The following is a 24,786-nucleotide window of genomic DNA, read 5'->3' as shown; positions in this document are numbered from 1 at the left end:
ATTTTATCGATTCAAATGACAATAGATCTCAAATTTGAAACTCTGTAGGCCAGAACTGTTTGCATAATGGATTTGAAGTGTTGAAATGAAGATAATGGTTAGGGTGGCTGCTTACCAGATAGAGCACTTAGCATAAATCACATAAAACCAGATGTGGTAGCTCATGCCTGTAATCCCAGCACTTGAGAGGTAGAAACAGACACGGTCATCCTTGGCTACCTAACGTGTGTGAAACCAGCCTAGGCTACATGAGGCACTGCCCCAAAAGCAAATGGAGAAAGAAAGGAAAGAGGGAAGGAAAGGATGGTTAGAGTGAGGGGAAGAAGCAAGAAAGAAAGGGAAGGGGGAAGGGAGGGGAGAATGAATGAAGGGAACTGTCAATTATAATTTTATTTCTAGTTTGACCTTGTTTGACTTTAAGTGACGAGCTATTAGGTACTTTTCCTATATACAAGATTGCGATCAGATTTGAAAACAATTCTGCTACAAAATTAATTATCAGAGTAACTAACTTTTCTAAATTGCACACAGATCTTTAGCGCACAGTGATCATAATACACAAGCCAGTTTTTATCTAGCGTAACTTCATGATTCCAGTTAAAAATCAATCAATGGGTGGCCATAATCTTGAGAGCTGAATCTCAACATCCTTGCCACATAGGCATAAATCACTCATTATCCTGTGTTATCTTTGCATCATCCTCTTTTTTCACTGCTTTCTGAACACTCATTATGCACCTTATGTACAGCATTCCTTTCTGTCCTGTACAGAGTATTTTTATTTCTCTTGCCATCATAAATTTATCTTCTCTTTGTTTTCAGAAATTCATTCTTCCTTTCTAATTCACACACTATCCAAGACTGCCTTGTACAAGAAGATGTAATTATAGATTTACATTGGGTTTTCAATTGACGAAATTAAAATACTGACTATAATAACACTATATAGCTAAATATCTGGCACACATAGTGGGGGAATGGTTATCCAATGAATATTGAATATGAGTGGTCAAATTAAAATTTTGTTTCAATTTCTTCACAATAGTTCTGTCAAAGATACTGATGACTTTCCAAAACATTAGGGTATTGGGATTCTACACTTGATTCAATAGAGGAAATTTTCACTGATATCAATATCTGAATACCTCAAAGGAAGAGCATTTACTTGGGATGTAAGGTTATCCATTTGGCTTAGAAGCCAAGCACAAGGCAGTTTGATGCTATTGACATAGCACCCATATCTCCTAGCATTTGCCCTTTCAATACATACTTATTGCATCATACTGTTACCTGGTAATTGACTTTTGAGGTAAGCCTGAAAAGCTTGGCAGTTAATGTTTCCTAGTGTGGTTTTAAACCAATTACAGAAGTGACCTGGAATATATGCGTATCAGCGTTCTCACCCATTTATTCTACAGAACTCCTCTGAAGAACTAACAGGTACCTACAGGAGTAACTCATTCAGAACCATGGCTCTAGTTGCTTTCTTCCAGGCCCCATCTCCAATTTCCTACTCTACTCTTTAAATTAATTGGATGACCTCCTCCAAAGACAGTTTGCATTTGATGTCTCATCTCAGATTCAGATGCTGGATGGACTCACACTAAGAAATCTCAAACTCTTTTTGACCTAAAAGCCCAATGCCTCTTACAGGACCATAAATGGTAGTGTTACAAAAGGATGGCATAAGATATGTCATTCTTTGTAAATCATACTGACTTCAAATCCAAACCAACATGAATTTACAAAGAAACAATTGTTATGGGAATGATAGGTGGGTAGAATAAGGAAGAAATATGTCACTTGTTATCTACTCATGGAGGTTAGAAATTTATGGGCAGATGGTGTCTAACAGGTGTAGCTACAATTTAAGAAGCCTGCTCCATTAGTCATCAGCAAAATGCTATTAGTATTTTTGTAATGTTGACCTCAAAACATTGACGCTCCACTTGTTTCCACTTACCCTAATATCCACTGGCTTTGATTACTAATAGTTGATGCATTTATTCAGTCTCTACCATCCTGCTACAAAAATCTACACACGTCCACACATAACTTTTGTGTGTGACAACTTGCAAAAGCATTAAAGGTGTCTGTGAAATGTCCTTCAAATGGGTTCTTATGTTTGTTTGTTGTTTTGTTTTGGTTTGTTTTGGTTTGGTTTTGGTTTTGGTTTTGGTTTTTTCGAGACAGGGTTTCTCTGTGTAGCTTTATGCCTTTTCCTGGAACTCACTTTGTAGACCAGGCTGGCCTCGAACTCACAGAGATCCGCTTGGCTCTGCCTCCCGAGTGCTGGGATTAAAGGCGTGCGCCACCACTGCCTGGCTCTTGTGTTTATTTTATGGATAATTAAATTTAATAAAACTAATTTCTGAACATCTACATGAAGATTGCTGAGAGGAAATCCAGTGGAGAAGGGATGTGAATAAAATAAAATTTAAAAATAATGAGAAAACCTGAATCTTTTGTCCTCATTTCTTTTGTTAACTCACAAAGGATACTGAGCTCTCTGGGAACACTTTGCTTAGCTTGAAGTTTCAAACTGTAACCTGTAGTCTTATTACAGTGTATTTACTTCAAACTTATAAATTATAACCTTTCTTATAATTTAGAAGATGTGGAGGACATTTACTTAAACTAGTAAGACAATGAAATCTATAGGTACAGATGATTAATATTTCACTAAACATTTTTTTCAGCTTCTGGAATATCAAGGCCTGATGACCCCGAGAAGCAATTTCTGGTAGAAATCTGAAGATTCTCTTTAGAGGAAAAAAGTCAATGAATTAAGACAAGAAGGTTTCCAATCAGGTAGGAACACTAAAGAAACTCACAGATTCAATCATGTCAAATGTACAGGTTTATCAGTCGCTGTTTGAAACAGATGAGTCTCTAACTGAGAGGAGTTTGCTTTCAATTAATTCCTTGGAGGTGGAAGTGTTTACCAGAGAGCTCCTTGGAGGGAAGCAAATACAATAACAGCATGATATTTTTTTTTCCATTTTTAGTTCATGGTTACTATGTGCACTTAGTAATTGCATGGCTTTAATCTCAGGAGGCTGCACATGCAAAATACTAGATTAACCCATTCCATCTTGTCTCCTAACAAAAATCATTTTCATATAATGTCTCCATGGCCCTTTATTTGTTTATTAAAATCAAGAGGCCTGATAACATAAAGTGAGGAATACTTCCAGCTGATTGTATAAAGAAATTGACTTGGTTCTTCCTGGGGCCCGTCTAGGCTTAGTTTTGAAGCTCAGTGGAGATGGCAGGGAGGAGAAAGGTGCACGTCGAAGAGAAACTGTGTTTTCATGTGGTTTTGTATGTCAGAAGTCCATTCACAATTTTCTTTTTCACTTACTATTTGAGATGGAAATTTACGGCAGAGAGACTTTATATTTTATGAGACAAAAAACAGTGACATCAAAATTAAGGACTATTTTTCTCATGTGCAGTTAAGTACTCAGCATTTAGCCTCATATATGACCTCTAGTCAGCATTCCAAACAAAGACGCATGATGGATGAATGATAGATAGCTTATGGAGTGAATGTAACAAGTTAATAAGGAAAAAAATTTTAAAAAAAATTAAGACAAAAAAAAAATGTAAAAAAGGTGTCTGCCCTGATGTTGCACGATGTGTTGACTTCTGGAGTCTTAGGATCCATCACTGTAGCTGAAACAGGCGATATAAGCAGTGAAAATCCATTGAAGGAATGGATTAATCCTCATGGTACTGCGTCAAATTGGACAACAAGCTCAGACGCCAGTTTGCCAAGGGCTATTGTAGAATTAGTCCTGAATAAAAGCTCAGATCTGACAGTTTAATTTGGTTTCAGATTAATTTTATAATAAGGTCACATAACATCCTTTACATGTAGACATATAGCACCTGCATTAAGCTTACTACCAGATGGTTGAAATGTGAGTAGAACATCCCTGCAATAATCTTCCATTTTAAGAAACATGTTTTTAAAATAATTTTATAGTGGTACTCTTAAAGATAATTTAAAAATAACTATCAACTAAATTCTTCTTTGCATTCTTTTTGATGGGTAGAACATCCATAATGCCAGAGCAGTATTTCTGGGGACTGTTGTTATCTTCTGTGGTCCCAAGAAAGGAAAAAAAAAAAAAGCTGCTTTATAATTAATGAAAGAAATGTAAATTTTATAGATTGCAGTTACCAAAAAAAATTAAAAAAAATAAAACAAAACAAACAAACCAAAAAAAAAAAAAAAAAACACTAAAACAACAAATGGTCCAAAATAGCACACTGGAACTCGTTCCAAAATGTGTGGAACATATTCCCCTGGAGTTTTACTCCTTTACTGTTGGGTGGTACTCAAACGTACCTACTAATAGAGTGTCCGAGTTGCTAGGGTAGGCCTCAGTCGTTCTGCAGTTTTGCAAACTCTGCACGCATTTGTCAACAATCTGAGTTTATCTCCTTCACTTCTTTTCTTTCTTATATTCTCTTAGTAACGGAAGCTGTACTTATCTGATGTTCTTAAAGTTCCTGGACAGCCAAAAGGATAGTGCCACTTTAAGTAAGGATGATACATGTTCAGAAGTAGAATGCTTGGTTATGAAACTAAGATCCTTCTATGAAAGAATTTCATAGCAGAAAGAAAGTTACATACAAATCTGTAAAGTTAGGTTTGTAAGTGGATGTGTATGGTCTTTAGAAGCAGAGGTAGTTATCTTCAGAATTAAGGCTTAAAGGTAACACTCACTATCTAGAGATTTTTAAAAAACAATCTTATGTAATATTTAATTCTGGAAACATATATAATTTTTGAAATATAAGAACAAAATAAACGTCTCCAAAGTTAAGAACTAGGATGAACACTACAAGCTTTTCCTCCCATGTACAACATTGCTTTAAGCTTCTTCCATCAAAGAAATAACACTATTCTTGGTTTCATATAAACATCTATGAATTATTTTTATTGTATTGGGTAATCTTCTTTAATTTTTTAGAATTACCGATATATTTTAAATAATTAGTACTTTTAAGTCAATATAATATTTCTAAGGTTCATACACTTTGTTTGAACTTCTGTTTTCCCACCACTATTATAGTATTTTCTGGTGTAGAGATGAGCACATATTTATGATCATGTTGATGATGTTGTCATGGTTTTGGACTTATTTTAATGATTATTCATTTCAGTATCCCCTTGTACACACACACATGTGTGTGTGTGTGTGTGTGTGTGTGTGTGTGTGTGTGTGAGAGTGTGTGTGTGTGTGTGTGTGTGTGTGTGTGTGTGTGTGTGTGTGTAGCCTTCGTCTCTATAGCTTCAGGTTTTGCCAGACTAGATGATGGACAGTTTCAATTGCAATACCTGGCTAGCATTGCTTCAACAAATGTCACAAACCTTTTAGCTTAAGTAACAAAGTTTTCTTTTGTTTGTTTGTTTCTAGAAACAAAACAAAAAATCTGAGAGCTGCTTCTGTGCCTCTTAGTAGGCTGTTGCCATGGCTCTCATCCTTTTATTTCAAGAGGATTTCCTGCCTTGGAAGCCACTCAGAGTAGATTAATGCCTCACCATTACAACCTCATTTAACCTGAAATATCTCTTCAAAGACAGAGCTCTAAATGTTATCATATTAGAGTAGCAGCTTCAGTGTGTGAATTTGTAGTAAATAATTCAGTCTACAGAAATCTAATGTAACTTTATTTCCAGTCAGTAGAAAAATTCCTCATTGATTTAAATGTAAGCAAGTTTTCCAGTATGTGAAATTTCAGGAATATCTTCTACTAATATTTAGAACTTTATTTTATTTACTTACTTCTTACTGTTTTCAAGTATAGACAAATTAATAACCAATATACAAATAACTTTACTCAGGTTAGTCTTTACTGGAAAAGGGGTGTCTGGAGATAAATAGCCACTCTTAACATTAATGAAACCAAATTTATCTTTTAGGATAGTAGCTTTTTATATTAAAATGTTCTTTTCTGGTATTATGGTGTAGTCTTCAAGTTCTAGTGTATTTTTCTTTCCAAGACAGTAATCTATGCAACATGATTCGTGTTTGATCCATTTTTATGAATCACCAAACTTTTCTTGACTAATCCATTCACATTCTAGTAATTTCTTTAGAGTTTATTTTAATTGTTTGTGTGTGTGCAAGTGAGTTTACATATGAGTGACGTGCCCAGTGAGGCCAGTAGACGGTGTTGGATATCCTGAAACTGAAGCTACAGGTGGTGGTGAGCTATCTGCCATGGGTGCTAGGACTCAAAATCTGGCCATTTGCAAGAGCAGCACGTGCTTCTTACACTTACTGCTCTAGATCTCTACATCCTTGTAATTGTAAAGAATTCCCTATGGCTAATCTGATTTCCATGTAAGTTATTGTCGGTTTCCGGACTCTTTACTCTGTTCCATTTGTCTGTTTCACTTCCCTCAAGTCCACATCACATAAAGCTTAATATAGCTCCATCTTTGTGTATGTAGCAAGCTAAAATATCCCCCCATTAGGAAGATCTAGGTTATTCTTGGCCACTTGATCTTTCATGTAAATCTCATAATTAGCAACTCCACAAAAGATCTGTTGAGTATTTGTATTGAAATTGTACCAAATGTGATAAAAAGTTGAGAAATCCTCCACTCTTGCAGATAACCTTTTTATCAGAGAATGGATCAATCTTTATACACAATTTTTTTCTTTTTTTTTCCTACTTTTTTTATTATTACATTTGTGTTTTAATTTTACACATCAGCCATGGGTTCCCCTGTCCTCCCCTCTCCCGCCCCCATCCCCACCTTCCCCATATCCCCTCCCCTCCATTCCCATCTCCTCCAGGGCCAAGACTCCCCTGGGGATTCATTTAAACCTGATGGATTCAGTACAGGCAGGTCCAGTCTCCTCCTTCCAGGCTGAGCAAAGTGTCCCTGTGTAAGCCCAAGGTTCCAAACAGCCAGCTCATGCACCAAGAACAGGTCCTGGTCCCACAGCCTGGATGCCTCCCAAACAGTTCAAGCCATTCAATTGTCTCACTTATCCAGAGGGCCTGATGTAGCTGAGGGCTCCACAACCATTGGTTCATAACACATGTGCTTCCTTTCATTTGGCTATTTGTCCCTGTGCTTTTTGCAATCTTGGTCTCAACAATTCACGCTCTTACAGTCCCTCCTCTTTCTCGACAATTGGACTCCTGGAGCTCAGAAAATGGGACCCTAGGAAAGACACAGGGATTACCCAATGACAGAGAAATGGATGAGATCTACATGAACAACCTGGACGACAGTGGGAGTGATGAAGGGCAAGATTTACACACAATTTTTAATAAAGTTTTTTTCTGAATAATCTCTTGCATATCTTTATGTAATGTCATTCCAAATTAAGTGTGTTTTCTAACAATTGGAAGTGATTTCCAGGGTCTTCCCTTGTAATTTCTTTGTAGAAACACCCTATTTTATATCTTGATCTTATTTTCAGACATTTTGATCATATAAATTCTCATTTTATAATAACAGTTTGACTTCTATAATAACTGTAGACTTTCTCATAAAATGGAATACATATGAAAATATTGTTTAAAGGGTAAGGTGAGCTCTGCTCAGAACTTTTTGTAATGGAAATGTTCTCCATGATATCTAACATTGTAGCCCTTACATGTGTGTGTGTGTGTGTGTGTGTGTGTGTAGTTACATTTTTAGTGTGTAGATAGTTTATGTATATATTTAAATGCAAATTCAGCAAAATTTAAAGTTAAATCCCTGAGTAAACCTACCCCACATTTAAAATATTTAGTCTAGTGCCATGCATTGTTAAGCTATTGGGCCAAGATATTGCAGGATTTTGTACTTGACATAGCAAAATCTTTTTGATAAAAATTACCCTTTCATTTAAAAGAAATTCACAAACAGGTCATCCTTAAGTTTAATAAATAATCCAACATCAGTTTTACCATTAATGATTTTCTTTAATAACATCTACACTCCTACTAAATGACTTAAGACATCAATCTCTGTAATAAGGCTGCTGTGTAAACACTCTACAGTCATTGGCAAGTCTTGTGTTGTTGTCCTCATTTTAAGAGATTAAGAAACATGATACTTAGCTAATTCACCTCCTCACATGAATGGCTTTCAGGTCTATAGTTGGAAGTGTCTGATTTTCAACACTGTAAAATAGCTGATACAGCTATATCAGAGATTTAGAATATAAGATTTATAATGACGTCTAGTCATCTTTGTTTTACATCTAGTATCCTACTATGAGTGAGTACATACCATGTCTTTCTGAGTCTGGGTTACCTCACTCAGGATGATTTTTTTCTAGATCCATCCATTTGCCTGCAAACCTCATGATGCCATTGTTTTTCTCTGCTGAGTAGTACTCCATTGTATATATGTACCTTATTTTCTTTATCTATTCTTCAGTTGAAGGGCATCTAGGTTGTTTCCAGGTTCTGGCTATTACAAACAATGCTGATATGAATAAAGCTGAGCAAATGCCCTTGTGGTATGATTAAGTGGTATAGCTGGGTCTTGTGGGAGATGGATTCCCAATTTTCTAAGGAAGCACTATATTGATTTCCAAAGTGGCTGTACAAGCTTGCATTCCCACCAGCAGTGGAGGAGAGTTCCCCTTGCTCTGCATCCTCTCCAGCATAAGCTGTCTTCTATGTTTTGGATCTTAGCCATTCTGACAGGTGTAAGGTGGTGTTTCAGAGTCATTTTGATTTTCATTTCCAGGGATAATTAGGGATGTTGAGCAATTCCTTAAATGTCTTTCAGCCATTTGAGCTTCCTCAGTTGAGAATTCTCTGTTTAGTTATATATCCCATTTCTTAATTGGATTGTTGGGCATTTTGATGTCTAATTTCACAACGCCAGGGAGGCTACCTAAAAAACAGGACCCTAAGAAAAACACAGGGATCGCCCAAAGACAGAGAAATGGATGAGATCTATATGAACAACCTGGATGACAGTGGGAGTAATGAAGGGCAAGTTTCAAGGGAAAGAGAGCTTAGGAGAACAGGAGATCCCAGCTGGATCAAGAACAGAAAGGGAGAACAAGGAATAACAGACCATGATAAATGAAGACCACATGAGAACAGAAAGAAGCAAAGTGCTAGAGAGGTCCCCAGAAATCCACAATGATACATCCACTGTAGACTACTGGCAATGGTAGAGAGAAAGCCTTATCTGACCTAGACTGGTGATCAGATGGCCAAACACCCTAACGGTCGTGCTGGAACTCTCATCCAATAACTGATGGAAGTGGATGCAGAGATCCTCAGCCAGGCTCCAGGTGGAGCTCCAGGACTCCAATTGTCAAGAAAGAGGAGGGACTGTAAGAGTGTGAATTGTTGAGACCAAGATTGGAAAAAGCACAGGGACAAATAGCCAAACTAATGGAAACACATGAATTATGAACCAAAAGCTGTGGAGCCCCCAACTGGATCAGGCCCTCTGGATAAGTGAGACAATTGAATAGCTTGAACTGTTTGGGAGGCACCTTGGCTGTGGGACCAGGACCTGTCCTTAGTGCATGAGCTGGCTGTTTGGAACCTTGGGCTTACACAGGGACACTTTGCTCAGCCTGGAAGGAGGGGGCTGGACCTGCCTGTATTGAATCTACCAAGTTGAATTGAATCCCCAGGGGAGTCTTGGCCCTGGAGGAGATGGGAATGGAGGGGAGGGGCTAGGGGGAAGGCGGAGGCAGGAGGAGGGAGGACAGGGAAACCCATGGCTGGTATGTAAAATTAAAACACAAATGTAACTTTAAAAAAATATTTATAATGACGTATAAGTAAAAACTAAAATGGAAAAGATCATAAACAAATACTCGGTAAAACATTTGTGTGGGGAAATAAAGATGATCTGTATCCAGAACATTCCAGTTTTTCTCTTTTGTCATAAAATATGAGCAATGGGCTGGAGAGATGGGTCAGTGGTTAAAAGCACCAACTGTTCTTCCAAAGGTCCTGAGTTCAATTCCCAGCAACCACATGGTGGCTTACAACCACTTTTTAAAAAATTTTATTTATTGATTATGTATACAGCCTATATGACTGCAGGTCAGAAGAGCGCACCAGGTCTCATTACAGATGGCTGTGAGCCACCATGTGGTTGTTGGGAATTGAACTCAGGGCCTCTGGAAGAGCAGTCAGTGCTCTTAACAGCTGAGCCATCTCTCCAGCCTGCTTACAACCACTTGTAATGAGATCTGGTGCCCTCTTCTGGCCTGCAGGGACACACGCAGGCAGAATACTGTATACATAACAAATAAATACATCTTTTAAAAACTGAGCTATATGAATTCATGTAAGCAATTATATAAATAAGCTTACGTTATTCTAAAATTACTATGATGTCCTAAAAATTCTGATTGACATGTTATGGTTCTAGCCCATGAACGTTTGAAATTTATGAAAAATCTATAAAAACTAGGTATTTTTTCTTATACTTGATTTTACTATTTAACTTTTGTCTTTATCTTCACCTACGATAGGCATGCTGCAATTAAACTGGGCAGACTAAATGTTATATCAAAGCATGTTCATCTATTTTTTAAATGGCCATTTTATTTAAAATGGTGTTTCATACCGGTTGACATGCTGACATGGATGGGTAAATTCTCACAAGACCCCATTCATAAACAAAGAACTAGAGGAAACCAAGGAATATAGAGATAGGGAGAAATAGTCTTCCCAGAGTTGAACCTCCTATTTGGTTATCTAATACCAAGTAGCCAGCCCTGAAATTGTATATATACAAGTAACATATATAAACCAAGTGGTTTGTTTCAATATTTTGATTAGACAGAAAAGGGGAAATGATGTGGGATGCCCTTCTGTATGCTGTGAATATGTGTTGCTTTTATTGGTTAATGAATAAAGCTGCTTTGGCCTATGGCAAGACAATATAGAACCAGGAGGGAAAATCCAAGCAGAGATACAGGAGAAGAAGGGTGGAGTCTGGAAGATGCCATTCAGGCTCCCAAGGAGCAACATGCCAGCAGACCAGTAATGCCATGGCTATGTGGCAATACTTAGATTAATAGAAATAGGTTAACTTAAGTGTAAGAGCTAACTAGAAATAGCCTGAGCCATCAGCCAACCATTTACAATTAATATTAAGCCTCTGAGTGGTTATTTGGGAATTAACAGGTGAGAAACTTATGATTACAAGTTTGGTGGTATTATGTTCCCCAAAATATTGTGCACCCTAATAAACTTATCTGGGGTCAGAGAACAGAACAGCCACTAGATATAAAGGCCAGAAAATGGTGGCACACACGCCTTTAATCCTAGCATTCCAGAGGCAGAGATCTGCCTGGATCTCTGTGAGTTCAAGGCCACACTGGGAACAGCCAGGCATGGTAACTCACACCTTTAATCCCAGGAATTGATGTCAGAAGCAGAAAGGTATATAAGGCATGAAAACCAGGAACTAGCTTAGTTAAGCTTTTAGGCTTTTGAGCAGCACAGTTCAGCTAAGATTCATTTGGATGAGAACTCAGAGGCTTCCAGTCTGAGGAAATAGGATCAGCTGAGGAATTGGGAAGGTGAGGTAGCTGTGGCTTGTTCTGCTTCTCTGATCTTCCAGCATTCACCCCAAAACCTGGCTCTGGGTTTGTTTTTATTAATAAGACCCTTTAAGATTCATGCTACATACAAGTGTGTGTGTGTGTGTGTGTTTTGTGTGTGTTTTGTGTGTGTTTTGTGTGTGTGTGTGTGTAACAATATCAATTAAAGAGGCCATGATTTCAGGAGATTGAAGGGTCAGAGGAAGGAGATGAATGGAGGAAAGGGAAGGGATAAAATGATGTAGTTATATATTAATTTTGAAGGTAATTTTAGAAAAAAATAAATGAAAATAGAATTGTGTTTCTATCCTAAATTTTAATTCTCTTTTTACAATGTTAACACTCCCATTGCCTCTGCAGTCAGTTACCTTTTTTGGTCACTAAATGTCTTAGAATGAAAATTTAGAAAATCACCTTCTGTGTTTCCATTATCAATGCTATTGTTTCACTGACTTTCAAGACATCATGATTCTCATGGCAGAGTATTTCTTGTTCTCCTTTGGTGATTCCCCCAATTGCTATGGGAAGTCACAATTCCCTTTTTTAGGTTCTTAACCTACTTTAATAAAAGTATTTTAATGCAGACTCAAAAAGAAACTTGAGTGCAATTTTTTAGAGTTTGAAATCAAAGCAACAGGACAGATAAACTCTAAATGTCAGCAGCTGACCAAAAGAGAGAGAGAGAAGAAGAAGAAGAAGAAGAAGAAGAAGAAGAAGAAGAAGAAGAAGAAGAAGAAGAAGAAGAAGAGAGAAAGCTACAAATTTGAGTTAGGAGTCAAGAAAGTAGGCAGACTCATTGTTTGTGACCTGATGGCAACCATATTATGAACAATCAGCCACACTGTGGGTGAAAAGACCTTCAGAGAATGAAAGAGAAAGGCCAAAGTGCATACCTATTCTTGACCAGAAAGAAAAAAGAAAGAAGGAGGAGGAGGAGAAGAGGAAGAAAGAGAGTAGAGTTACACTTTTCTGAACAACAGACAAAAGTGGACAGGGTTCAAAGTGCTTTGTGAAAAAACTGAAAGCCTCCGCCCCTAGGGAGGGGCTGTTTTTTTGTTTGTTTGTTTGGTTTTTGGTTTTTGTTGTTTTTTTTTGAGAGAGGGTTTCTCTGTAGCTTTGGAGCCTGTCCTGGACTAGCTCTGTAGACCAGGCTGGCCTGGAACTCACAGAGATTGACCTACCTCTGCCTTCTGAGTGCTGAGATTACAGGTGCACACCACTACCGCCGGTAGGGAGGGGCTTTTTAAAGGATGAGTGCAGATTTCATTAAGGAGCAAATTAGTTCTTAGCTTGTCTTCTGGTTAGTATTCCTTGGGGTTTAACTCTTGGCTAACTGATCAATAGGCTCTGAAGGATTGACTTTTTAAAAGAAAAGATAATGATAAGTACTATTTTTAGAAATTTAGATTGTGAACTTTTTACCCAGGGCCAAAGATAAAACTTACATCCTGTTCTTTTAATCAGGAGGTATTAGCTTTGACTAATGGACCTCAACAAAGTCCAGATATCACCAACTTCTCATATAGGAACTTAAGCCTGAAGGAGGGGCTACTTTTTCTGTCTTATCAGGGAAACAGGAAGTAAGGGTCCATCCTCAATTGTCTAGAAGGCTTCTAATATCAGCAACATTAAGAATTGAGACCATAAACTCATTGAGGAAAAAGATGAGGGACCAAACCCTCAAATACTTATGGTGTTTCTGATATCTAGCTAGGATGGGTCCAAGGAAATTTCTGGTTTGTGGCCATGGAAACTGCTCAAGACCTCTGATCCCTAAACTGCCTAAACTGGTCCCTAAACTGGCTTTCTATCTGATATCATCAGTAGTCATCCCACTGAAGATGTAACCTTGACTGTTGTTAGGGAATTTGAGTGAGGACTGATCTGGCTATCCTGCTCATCTGGGTCATGGAGTGTGGTGGTTGCTACAATTCTCTAGTAGGCTTATCTAAAAAACTTTAAACATGCTAGATAAGTGGTTTCATTTTCATAACACACAAGTGTAGCTAAGAAAGCAGCAATCAAGGGAACCCACACTGATTTGATTAGATTACCATAATACTGTCTGACTACAGACTGGCTGTAAACAGAAAGATTGGAAATTAAAACAGCAGGTAAGTACATAAAGTGCAATGCTTAACAGATTATAACTATGGGTTATAACTGATATAACCATTTCCACCAAACAATGCAAAGACCCTATTCCAAAGATAATTACCAATGTAATGATGATGTTTGGCATGGTCTCTGTCTAATTTTGAAAATACAATCACAGAAGATATTAGTAGAATTATCTAGAATATGTACACAGAATTTTATTGACTGTTAGGAAGGGCTAGTAAAAGGTCTGGTCCTCAGGGGTCAATTGGGCTTGGAATGAGTCTCTGGATCCTTTAAAATTTCATTTATTTATGTATTTTACCAGCTGTGCCATCTGTTGGGATAATTCCGAGTGTTGCTGGTCATACCATTTCTCATGTAGGCGAGTTTATCCTTCAGATGGAGAAGCAAGGCAGCACTCAGTCCAGCTTTTTGTCATTTCAGGTACCCCCACCATGGTATCTCACTCTTTCTCCACTGGGGTCATTGGAACAGGACCCCAGATCTCAAACCTTTGTCTCCCATCAGGGATTGTCCCTGTAAAGAACACTATCCCTCAGTCTAGAGGTAAACTTCCCTAATGCCCATTGCTGGACTACAGTTTTCTATCTACACTCACTGTCCATGAGGTTGTTGTTGCTGTTGTTGTCTTTTTACTGTGATCTCATTACATTAAAATGAAGATGGTTATGGATCTTGAATTCATCCTTCCAGATTTGACTGCTCATCCACATCTCAGAACTTCATAACTACAATTTTCCACTGTATCTGCTCTGTGAATTTCTTATACCAACGTTAACAAATACATTATGCATTTTACATTTTCTTTCTTTTCTTCTAGTGCAACAGTTCCCAACTTGTCAGTCACAACCCCTTTGTAGGATCAAATGACCTCTTCACAGAGGTTACCTCAGACCGTCGGAAAACACAGATATTTAGCAAAATTACAGTTGTGAACTAACAACCCAAATAATTTTATGGTTCAGAAACATCACAATATAACTGTATTATAGGGTTGCCACATTAGGAAGGTTGAGAATCAGTGATTTAGTGTTTTGAAATAGGGTCCTATTGGTTGTCTAAGTTGTTCTCTAACTTATAATCTTCCTGCCTCAGTGTTATGCCTAGATCACGGGGACCCCCACAATACCACCAAGGAGACTGAATCCCATATGTAAAAGAAAAGACCCTTTATTTCAAGCTCAGAGCTTGGTCTCTCTCTCTCTCTGTCTGATGCAGTGATGAGAGAAGAAAGCCCTGAGCCCTGGCAAGATAGGGTTTTTATCATAGCAGAGATTAGGATGAGGAGATTTCCAGGGTTCAGGACCCTGATTGGCTGACATTTGTCTAGGGGAGGTATCTTGGTAAAAGTGGGAAATAGGTCTGTGCTAGGCTCTGGGACATCTGGCAATCTTATCTAATCTTAATGGTTGGAATGTTTGGGATGTCAGGCACTTCCCCTTAGATGCTGACCTAACACTGGCTGGAGTCAGCTTATGGCTTTTCCTGGATCTGGGTGTTGCCTGCCAGTAAGCCAGTCACTGAAGCTGTGTCTGGGCCCCTAAGCCTGTCATAGCAGCTGTGTAGTTAAGCTGTTTCCACCCTCGCCCCCACTCAGCATCCTGAATTCTGGGAATAAAAGCATATGCCACCACATCTGACTACTATTTTACATTTATCTATCACTTTCACTCTAGTTTTTCCTGTCTTTGCCACTAATCCATTTGCTGAGATCTAAAACCTTGGCTTTGCCAGGCGGTCATGGCACACACCTTTAATCCCAGCACTCAGGAGGCAGAGCCAGGCGGATCTTTGTGAGTTCCAGGCCAGCCTGGGCTACCAAGTGAGTTCCAGGAAAGGTGCAAAGCTACACAGAGAAACCCTGTCTTGGTAAACAAACAAACAAAAATCCCTTGGCTTCATCCTTAACAGGTCATTATTACAAGTTCCTAAGTCTAGTTCATCAACAATTTGTAAAGACTAAACTCAACATGTAGCATGAACCCATCTCCTTTCTCACTAGCTTCCCTGAACCTCAAGTCACTATTGTTCACCCAAGGCAACAGACAATATCTTCCATGATTTCCCACCTTTCTCTCTTGCCCCCATATTTATCTTGTACTCTGTAACCAATGCAAGATCCACAATAATCTAAAGAAACATGGAAATGGGTGACATCATTGTTCAAACCTCTGCCTCTCATTAAAGTTAAAATACAAATTGTATGGCTTTTTATAATGTACATGTCCTCATTCAATGTTTTTCAAGCCTCGGTTTCCAAATGCATTTGCCATTGCTTCCTTAAACCTAGTATTTTTCTTCTCTGAAAGTATTTTCCAACATTCTGATATTTGCACTAGTTTTGGTTGAAGCCTAAAAGGTCTGTAAGATTCCAACAAACTAGATTTGAAAAGGCATTTGCATTTTATTTTGTGGAGACATTTGGATAAGACATTTGGAAAACTAAAGATATATTTGCACATTATTCACACTTTTAGCAATTCGTTACTTGGTTAAATAAGAAATGTGAACTTAGGTCTCAAACAAGACCTACGTTACAAATGGTAAAATCCACGTGTTTGAAGTCATGAACTTTATTTGCTATAGACATGGGAGCTGTACTGTGTACATGGCTGGTACAGTTGACCCGTGAGATGCACTGAAGATCAGCAGATGGTTTATAGTCTGTGTGGTGAAAAAGGGGAGGAAGATAAAGTGAAGATGGGTCCAGATACTGTCCCAAGCACCTTAACTAGTAATTGCGCAGATCAATTCATAGAGTAGATAGCAGCCAAATGGCATCATTCTTTTTTATCCTATTAGGTATTAAATATTTAGGTGATTATCCTGGGGAAATGGTAAGCACATTTTAGAAAGATAAAAGCATCTGATGGGGAAGGCATCACAGCCAGCAGCGCTTTATAGCTACTCATAGCCTTTGGCTGCATAAGAAAAAGTTTGTATAGAAGAAGGGCAAGCAGTAAGAATTTCATAAAATATTTATCGATTCATTAAAGAAGGATATCTGGGATTGTGGTGACTGGTGTTTCTCACTGCCTGAGGGGTAAAGTAGGAAAAGAAAAAATAACTTACAATGAACTATATGGTGTTGAATGAAAATGAATCATATTGAAATGAATTGCATTTTTCAATGTAAACTGATAGGATAAACAGACATAAGATATATAAGAATAAGCATATGTGTTTTCACAGTATATATGTCCCTAATCTCAAAGACCTGTCATTTGAAGACTCTTACAGCTTCTTCTCTGCAGCAACGCCCACACATAATGTCCCAAACTTAGTTTCTAGATCCAGCTTTCCATTTAGAAGAAGCAGGGGTCTTTAATGAAATGGCTGGTTCAGAGGCAGATAAGGGAAAATATAAAATGGTCCTAGAATATTCTGCTGTTCCAAGAGCTATAGAAGATATTAGAGTGACTGGGAAATATCAAAGCATACTGATCACACTGAAGCATTTCCACAGGATAAGTTACAAATAATACAGTCCTCAAAATAAGTAATGGCAAATTTTAATCATCTTCCACAGAAAATTTAAATCTACACTGAAATAAGTAATGGAGTTAAGTATAGCTTTGATATTTATATAAAACAAAAATTATTAATGATCAAGAAACAACTTTATAGTGAGAAAGGCAAGTGGGATTATTAGTGAATTTAATTAATGTTAGTAAGTGAATAAGGTAAAACTCAAAGGTTTGTCAATATCATGTGCTAAGATGGCATGGTATAAATGCAGTTTCACAGTATGACATTTTTGAATCCACTCATCGGTAAATTCAAACTGCTTTCTACAAACATAACTGACCTGTGATCTTGAAAGTTGTCAAGATCAGGCCACCCAAAAGAAGCCCTAAAAGGTTTTCATATTAAAGAGAGGTTAGCAGAAAGCTGTATTAAATGTTGCATCTGCATCCTGAGGTGATCCTTGCGATGTGAATGGTGTTACTGGATTAATTGACAACCCTTACAAGGGTGTGAGAGTCACATCATGGCACTGTGTTGAGTCTTGTAAGTAGAATTCCATGATTTTGTTTTCTTGTATATTCATAGGAAATACCGAAGTATTTAGAATAGACAGGGCCTGGTGTTGGTAACTTATTCTTACTGTTTGGAAAACAAATTACTTTCTACTTTTAATTCATTTTTTTTTCTTTTGATTTTTTTGAAAAATTGCCAGCAACAATAAATTCCCAATTTCAGCTAAACCTCCTCTGGACTCTAGGAATGTTAAAAACTATTGACAGTAGCTTCCAGTTCTAGTGTCGACCTGCTCATGTCTTATTAACACTTTATAATCCTGGCATTATTTTATTTATGCCTTTGTATGTTTTTTTTCCTAATAGTATTTTTTATTTTACTTTGCTTTTTTTTGTTAATTATCTATGAAATGATGTGCTTATCTCTACTACAATAAAACCAACAAGATTCATAAGAGTGAAAGTAAATACTTATAGAATTTGTAAATATTTATTGACATTCAAATTAGAGTTAGTTGAGATAAAATGAAGAAAGAAAACAATCATAAGCAATCCAATCAGAAACTCAAAATAGTTGAACATGTCTGTCAAGTGACAAAGTCCTTTGTCCCAACAGAAGTATGAGTTTTAGAATTATTTTTGGCATCAGGCCATAAAACTATTGAGAAGTCAGCAAGTACTTAATGTATGTGTACATGCATGCATACATACACACATACACCCACACACACACATATATGTCTAGCTTTCAATTCATTCTTCAATCAAGACTTAACTTAGGTGCCAAACAGCTTTTCCATTCTCTGAAACCTGGACAGTTATTAGTTAAAACAAATCTGCTGTCCTACTGGCCTACACCTGGTTATAAATAGCAGTAAGACATGAGAACACCAGGCATGCCAAATGGGCCTTCTAAATATAACTTACCCTTCCTCCAAAGGCTTTGAAAAGAATGCTATCTTTTGTGAAAACATGGCCTTTGCAAAGGGCACATGGAGGCTAAGGTCAGAGACTGTGAGACCTAGAAGATATTTGAAATATTTACTTATTCTGGGAACCCATATTTTGGAGGCATAAACACTAAAGCCATATTAAATTAATTTTGTTACTCAGTATCAAAATACACATAAGCAGTAATGACACTTCAACCCATGTCTTGTAATCCATGACCCATGGCACAAAACGGATAGGAAGAACTACTCATTTCCAGTGTGTTCAGCAGCAAGGTAGGCCTCACCCTCTGGGCCTTGTTCTTCTTGCTGCTTTTAGAGGAAAGATTGAATCTGGCAACCTTAGCTGTGACCAGTTTTCTAAATTGTTCTTTCTTGTACAATTCACTTCCAAAGTTCTGTTTCCATCTTTAAAATATACGAGACCTTTTCCTTTCTGTAAACAATTCTGTCTAGTATTTGAATATTGAGCAGCCAGGCAATGCCAAGTACAGGAACACATTATAGCAAAAGAGCCAAGAGTGCAGTGCAGTAAGTTGGGTACCAGAGATGCCATGCCTTAGGAGAGCAGAGAGAGGAGAGAAAACAGGAACTTAATGTGTTTGAAGAAATAAATATCCAGTTAGATGTTCATCGGTACAATATAACACATCTTAAGCTAATTGCACAGAAATTCCTGTTGTTGGTATTGATGCAGACTGGAGAGGAAACAAAATACCAAGATTTGTGTGTATTCCAATTTCCAACTATTCTAAAAGTTTCTACAAGGCCACTTTTCATAAATAAAAAAGGCCCATTTTTAACTGTTCCCATTTGTCTGTGCATCAATAAATGGATAAATAAGAAGATAAACTAAAAGTCATGGCTAAACCTCTCCACAGCATTTGAAAGCACAGAAGACTGTGTATGAGCGCACATGTGTATGAGCTAGTACACACATGCGTGCATGTGTGTGTATTTGTGTGTAGTGTTTGTGTTTGTGTATCTGCCCTGTCATAAAATTTTGAGGACTAGTATGCTGCCTTGCAGTCAGTGAAATACAGCTCTCATTTTAAAATTATCCTAATTCTGAAGGCAAGGCCAGATTTGCTGGTGAGGTCAGCCATTGGTAAATTGATAAGCATCCTGGATGGTTTCTGTGTGTCATCAATATGAACACTTTCCTTTGCACACTTAGATGGAAGCATAACAAAGCATGCATGATTCTCACTTTAACTTAAAGCATGTTTTATTTCAAGTCACTCTGTAGATGTTTACTCTATGTGCTCATGGAGTCTGTGTCGTGAAAAATATTAAAGTTGATATGAAGTAACAAAGCTGTGAGACTCCCTACATAGCAATGTAAGTGTAGAAGGGATGAGAAGCACCAGGCCTTCTAATGATCATTTAAAAGCATTTTGACAAAACATTATGGAAATTGGATAAGGCATTCCTAAGTTACAATGCTGAAGTAAAAATCTTCACTTAGACTATGTGTCAAAGAAGTTTGTACTATACTACAATATAATGGATATGAGAATTTTTAGCTGTTAGTATTTATTTTTTATCTAGCCTTGTTTCTCTGTTTTGAGAGTCTTTTTTAACTTGAAAATTCATGTAACTCTATCAGATGAGTTAAATTTTAATTGGTAAAGACAATTAGCAATTAAATTTTCAAGATAATGAAAGAGAATCACAAGGCCAAGATCCACTACTCAGAGTCAATAAGATGTTCAATATGCACAATCAAGCAACACTTATTTTGCTGGCCTGTAATAGCAACTATAAGAGAGGCTGAGGCTTTCCCAGGTAGCTCAGTGGGTTAGAGGCTTGTTTCCAAGCCTCACAATACGAGTTCAATCCCCAGAACCCAAAATTCCTGCAAGCTGTCATGTGACCTCCACATGAACAAGGTGGTAGAGATATGCTCTTTCCACACCCCACAAATAAATCATATATAAGCATGTATAAGCAAACAAGAAAATATATAAATAAAAGAGACTGAGGAGGAGAATTGCAAGTTCAAGGGCTGCAGGCTTTAAAAGTATTAAGTCAAGCTTTGACAATTCAATGGGTCCCTGACTCAAAATAAACATTAAAAAGAAATCCTGCGGATATAGCTGAGTAACAGAGTTCTTGTCCAATGTGTATAAAGCCATATGTTCAGTCATCAGTACTGAAAAAAAAAAATGTAGATACAGTCAAGTGTTTGTGATAATCTATGACACATCATTGTCTAGGCAAGTCAGTTTAACAAAATATTATTATTTGTCTTCTCAATATAAACCTTTTTATATTACTAATACAATGACTTTATTTTTACATTTTAATTATTTTGTTTAGTGAACTATCTCATTTGAAAGTATCCGTTGAATTGGACACACATCTGTAATCCCAGTACTTGGGAGGTAGAGGTAGAAACACTAGTTCAATGTCACCTTCTGCCATGTTGTGAGTCACAGGACAGCTGAGCTGAACTACAGGTGATCCTGGAGGGAGAAGGAAGGGAAGGAGGAAGACAGATGGAGAAAGACAGAGTGACAGAGCATCTGTTGATTTACATATCAGTATCTGTTCTAATGGATACATTTCTCAATGTCCACATTAATACTTTTTAGAATGTTATTTATTTTTAATATGTTCTTAATTTTAAAGTAGTTTAGTTAATTCTGCTGTTCTTCAGCAAACCCTCTTCTCTCTGTTCCTTTCACACTAACTTAGACAGTGTATTAGCATTCAGAAAGTCTAATGTATAGAAAAAGCCTTGAAATAACACATAGCAATTGTGAAGAGTATCAACATTGTGTAAGTCATTAATAAAAGGATTTTACAAACATAGCAATACTCAAATATATCAAGAATTGAACCGATTCATCATACTCTTGAGTAATGAATGGAGTTCATAACACTGTATGGAAAGTAACATCTGCGAAGCAGATAATTGGCAGGAATTATACACATATTTAAATATGCTAAGTGCAGTCATAGCATGTGTTATTTTTGGCTGAAAAGAGGCATATTGGGATATATAAGCACAATTTCAATTGGAATCTCCAGATATCACACAAACAGAACTTGTGCTTGCTGAAGAAGAGCTCATATTGGTATGTGTGTGAAGTGTGTGTGGTTTTTAGGTAATGCATTTCCACTCATTCAGCAAAGAAAAGATGCAGCATTGTGATATCATGAAGTGCCATTCTTAGACTTTTCAAACTGCTGTTCCTTTTCCATTTACCAAATAATGCCATCTGCTTATTTATCCCAGTTAAAACCCTAGACACACTCCAGGATTCTTATCCCAGATCCCTCGGATTTCAACCATCCCACTCTCGCAGACACTATTCATCCATTCTGTGCAGATAGATGCCTCTTCCATGCGCCCCAGCTCCTTCATCCTCAGAGCCTAGCAGCTCTGCTTCAGGCAGGCTGATAGAGAGGTCTAGTGTGGAGCCGGGATCTGTTGAAGCATTTTCCCCAGGAATGGGCTAAAGTTCATTATCATCACCATCATCCTTATTTTAAACACAAACAGTACATATTTAGTTGTTATGATAATTCAAAACAGGTAAATATTTGCATAAACTGACTGGCATAACCAGGTCCCTTCTGTCTTTAGTTCTCTTTCAGTTATATTACCTACAAACTAATCTTTGTTGCCTGACTCTAATTATCCTTCATTTTCTCCTTCTCTTTTTCTTTTTTAAGCCTTTCTTAGCCACAGACAATTTATGTTATTAACATTTACCAAATTAAAAGCCAATGTCATTTATAAGTAACTGTGCTTGCTGATTTTATGTCAACTTGATACAAACTAGAATCACTGGAGAGGGGGAAGCCTCAATTGAGCAAACGCCTCCACAAGATTGGGCTGTAGGCAAGCCTGTAAGGCATTTTCTCAATTTATGACTGATGGAAGAGGGCCCAGACCATTATGGGTAAGACCACTCCTGGGCTGGAGGTCTCTGGTTCTATAAGAAAGCAGGATGAACAAGTCATGTGGGGCAAGACAGTAAGCAGCACCCTTTCACGGCTTCTGCATCAGCTCCTGCTTCCAGGTTCCTGCCCTGTTTGAGTTCCTGTCCTGGATTTCTTCAAAGATGGACTACCCTGTGGAAGTATAAGCCAAATAAATCCTTTCCCCTCTGGCTTGATTTTTGGTCATGGTGTTTCATCACAGCAATAGTAATCTAAGAGAGAGTAAACAATTCTACGTAAAATCCAACTGGCATCCAATTTGATGAACTTCATTAATACCAGTATTGAAGTTATTAAACATTTTCTCACCTTAGCAGGTTTTGTTTGTATTTTGGAATCACTTTCTCAGAATTTTATAGATCTTTATCAAAATCCTAGTCACTGTTAATTGTGTTTTTATTCTGTTGAAGCTAACCCAACTTCACAGAGAGTAATCTTGAATATAAAGAGCATCTTCAAAGGATTAGACCAGATATATGGGGATTGGAGTAAGAAGGTTTTATAGACCAAACATAGAAATCAAGGAGTACTTACAGGCTCTAATTAACATGTATGACCAAATGATATATTTGAAAAGTCATGTTCTGTAGCAATTTAAATAGACAACCAGTTTGTGAAGTAATGTCTGTCTCAACATAGTGTGGAAATAGCTACATATTTATAAAGAAATATTAAGGTAAACTCTAAATAGAAATTTAAATAAGCTTAGCTTCCCATGTCCCAAAAGCATTACTGGAGAATGTTTAACACTGATTGTGTGACTTAAGAATTCTAAGCCAGGCGGTGGTGGCACACGCCTTTAATCCCAGCATTCAGGAGGCAGAGCCAGGCGGATCTCTGTGAGTTCAAGGCCAACCTGGTCTACCAGGAAAGTTCCAGGAAAGGTGCAAAGCTACACAGAGAAACCCTGTCTCGAAAAACCAAAAAACAAACAAACAAAAAAGTATTTTTATTCCTGAAACTAATACAGGCCAGTGAAGGAAATAAGACAAGGCATTTAGAGAGATTTACTTAAGGTGGACCATTACTAGCCTCAGGCTCTAAAAGCTGTTAGGATTTTGAAATTGATAAATCGTGGTTTTCATTTTCATGGCGGTATTTCCACTTATTATGTAAGATATTAGAGAAATCAGTTAATCTGTCTGATTTAGTTTCTTCATTAGTAATGTACAGTGAATATTACTCATAGATAAATTAGCACTATTTCTGCCACTAATTAACTGTCTCAGCAGTGATATCACAGGGATTATATGACAGTCTTTAGAATATTCAATGAATGATGTAGAAATCCCCAAAATGAGGGCAAAATAAATCACAGGAAGTCGTCAACTCTGTTTTACAAAAGACATTGTAAACTAGCTGTTGGCGAGATGACTTCTTTCCATGGGCGCAGCTGAGACAACAGCTGTCTGTCGGGCTGGAGGATTCTTATTTATATTATGTTCTTGCTCTTTGCACTCCCCCGTTACCTAACTGAGGCATCTTCAGATGTGTTGAACCTGTAAACCTTGTATATTCATTTGCAATGTTAGTTAAAAAATGTTTGATAAAAAAATGAAAGTCTTAAAAATGTAACTATTAATAAAAATGAACTAAATTCAATGTGCTAGGGGTTGGTCAATGCCTTCTGCTGCTGAGGTTATTGTTTAAATTCTGTTATAAATGAGAGCATACAAAGGCATCTGGATAGCTTCTCATGTGTGGCTAGAGAAAGGGGAATTGAAGAAATTAATGTAGGAGGACCTGATCTTCCCCCTTAAAGCTATCTGGATAAAGAAACATTAAAAATACAGAAATTGTCTCTAGTAATAATGGCTGAAGGGAAGTATTAACTAAGCAAAAGTATTTAGGAGTACCCTTGAAGTCACTGGATCCCCAAATAGAGTGAAAATAGTTCCCAAAATAGACAGAGCCCCAGTTTTATTAACAGTTGTAAGTGACACTCTTTTGTTTTCAAGTTTTGACTGGTGAAACATTATGAGGGTAATGAAATTTAAGTTTTGTATTTTAGTAAAGAATTTAAGTTTTGATAAAAAATTATGAAAAAGTGATTAAATACAGATAAAATCAACCAACTTAAGAATTTATAAAAACACTATAAAATACATTCACTAAAGCAAATAGTAGGCTAACGTCTATACTAATGATGACAAGGTAAAATGGGAAAACTACCAATGGCTTTGAACTAAGCAAACTAAGGACACGAACATGCCGAGGGAACCT

At 37.3% G+C, this 24,786-nt stretch overlaps 1 protein-coding gene across 4 annotated transcripts in view; it reads left to right on the top strand.

Annotated features, from left to right (window-relative positions):
- Pkia (cAMP-dependent protein kinase inhibitor alpha) overlaps positions 1-24,786 on the top strand; it is a 75,601-nt gene that overhangs the window by 37,055 nt on the left and 13,760 nt on the right. For 3 of the 4 annotated variants that reach the window (XM_036179595.1, XM_036179596.1, XM_036179597.1), the window contains exon 2: positions 2,700-2,811. The exons of the other annotated variant lie outside the window; for it this stretch is intronic. The gene's annotated coding sequence lies outside the window, so the exon portion shown is untranslated. The remainder of the gene's footprint in view (positions 1-2,699; positions 2,812-24,786) is intronic. 4 annotated transcript variants of the gene reach the window in all.

This window comes from Onychomys torridus, chromosome 2, assembly GCF_903995425.1.
Source record: "Onychomys torridus chromosome 2, mOncTor1.1, whole genome shotgun sequence".
In the NCBI taxonomy this organism is placed as follows: Eukaryota; Metazoa; Chordata; class Mammalia; order Rodentia; family Cricetidae; genus Onychomys; species Onychomys torridus.
Note: the sequence above shows the minus strand (reverse complement) of the source record. Positions and strands in the feature narration are given on the sequence as shown.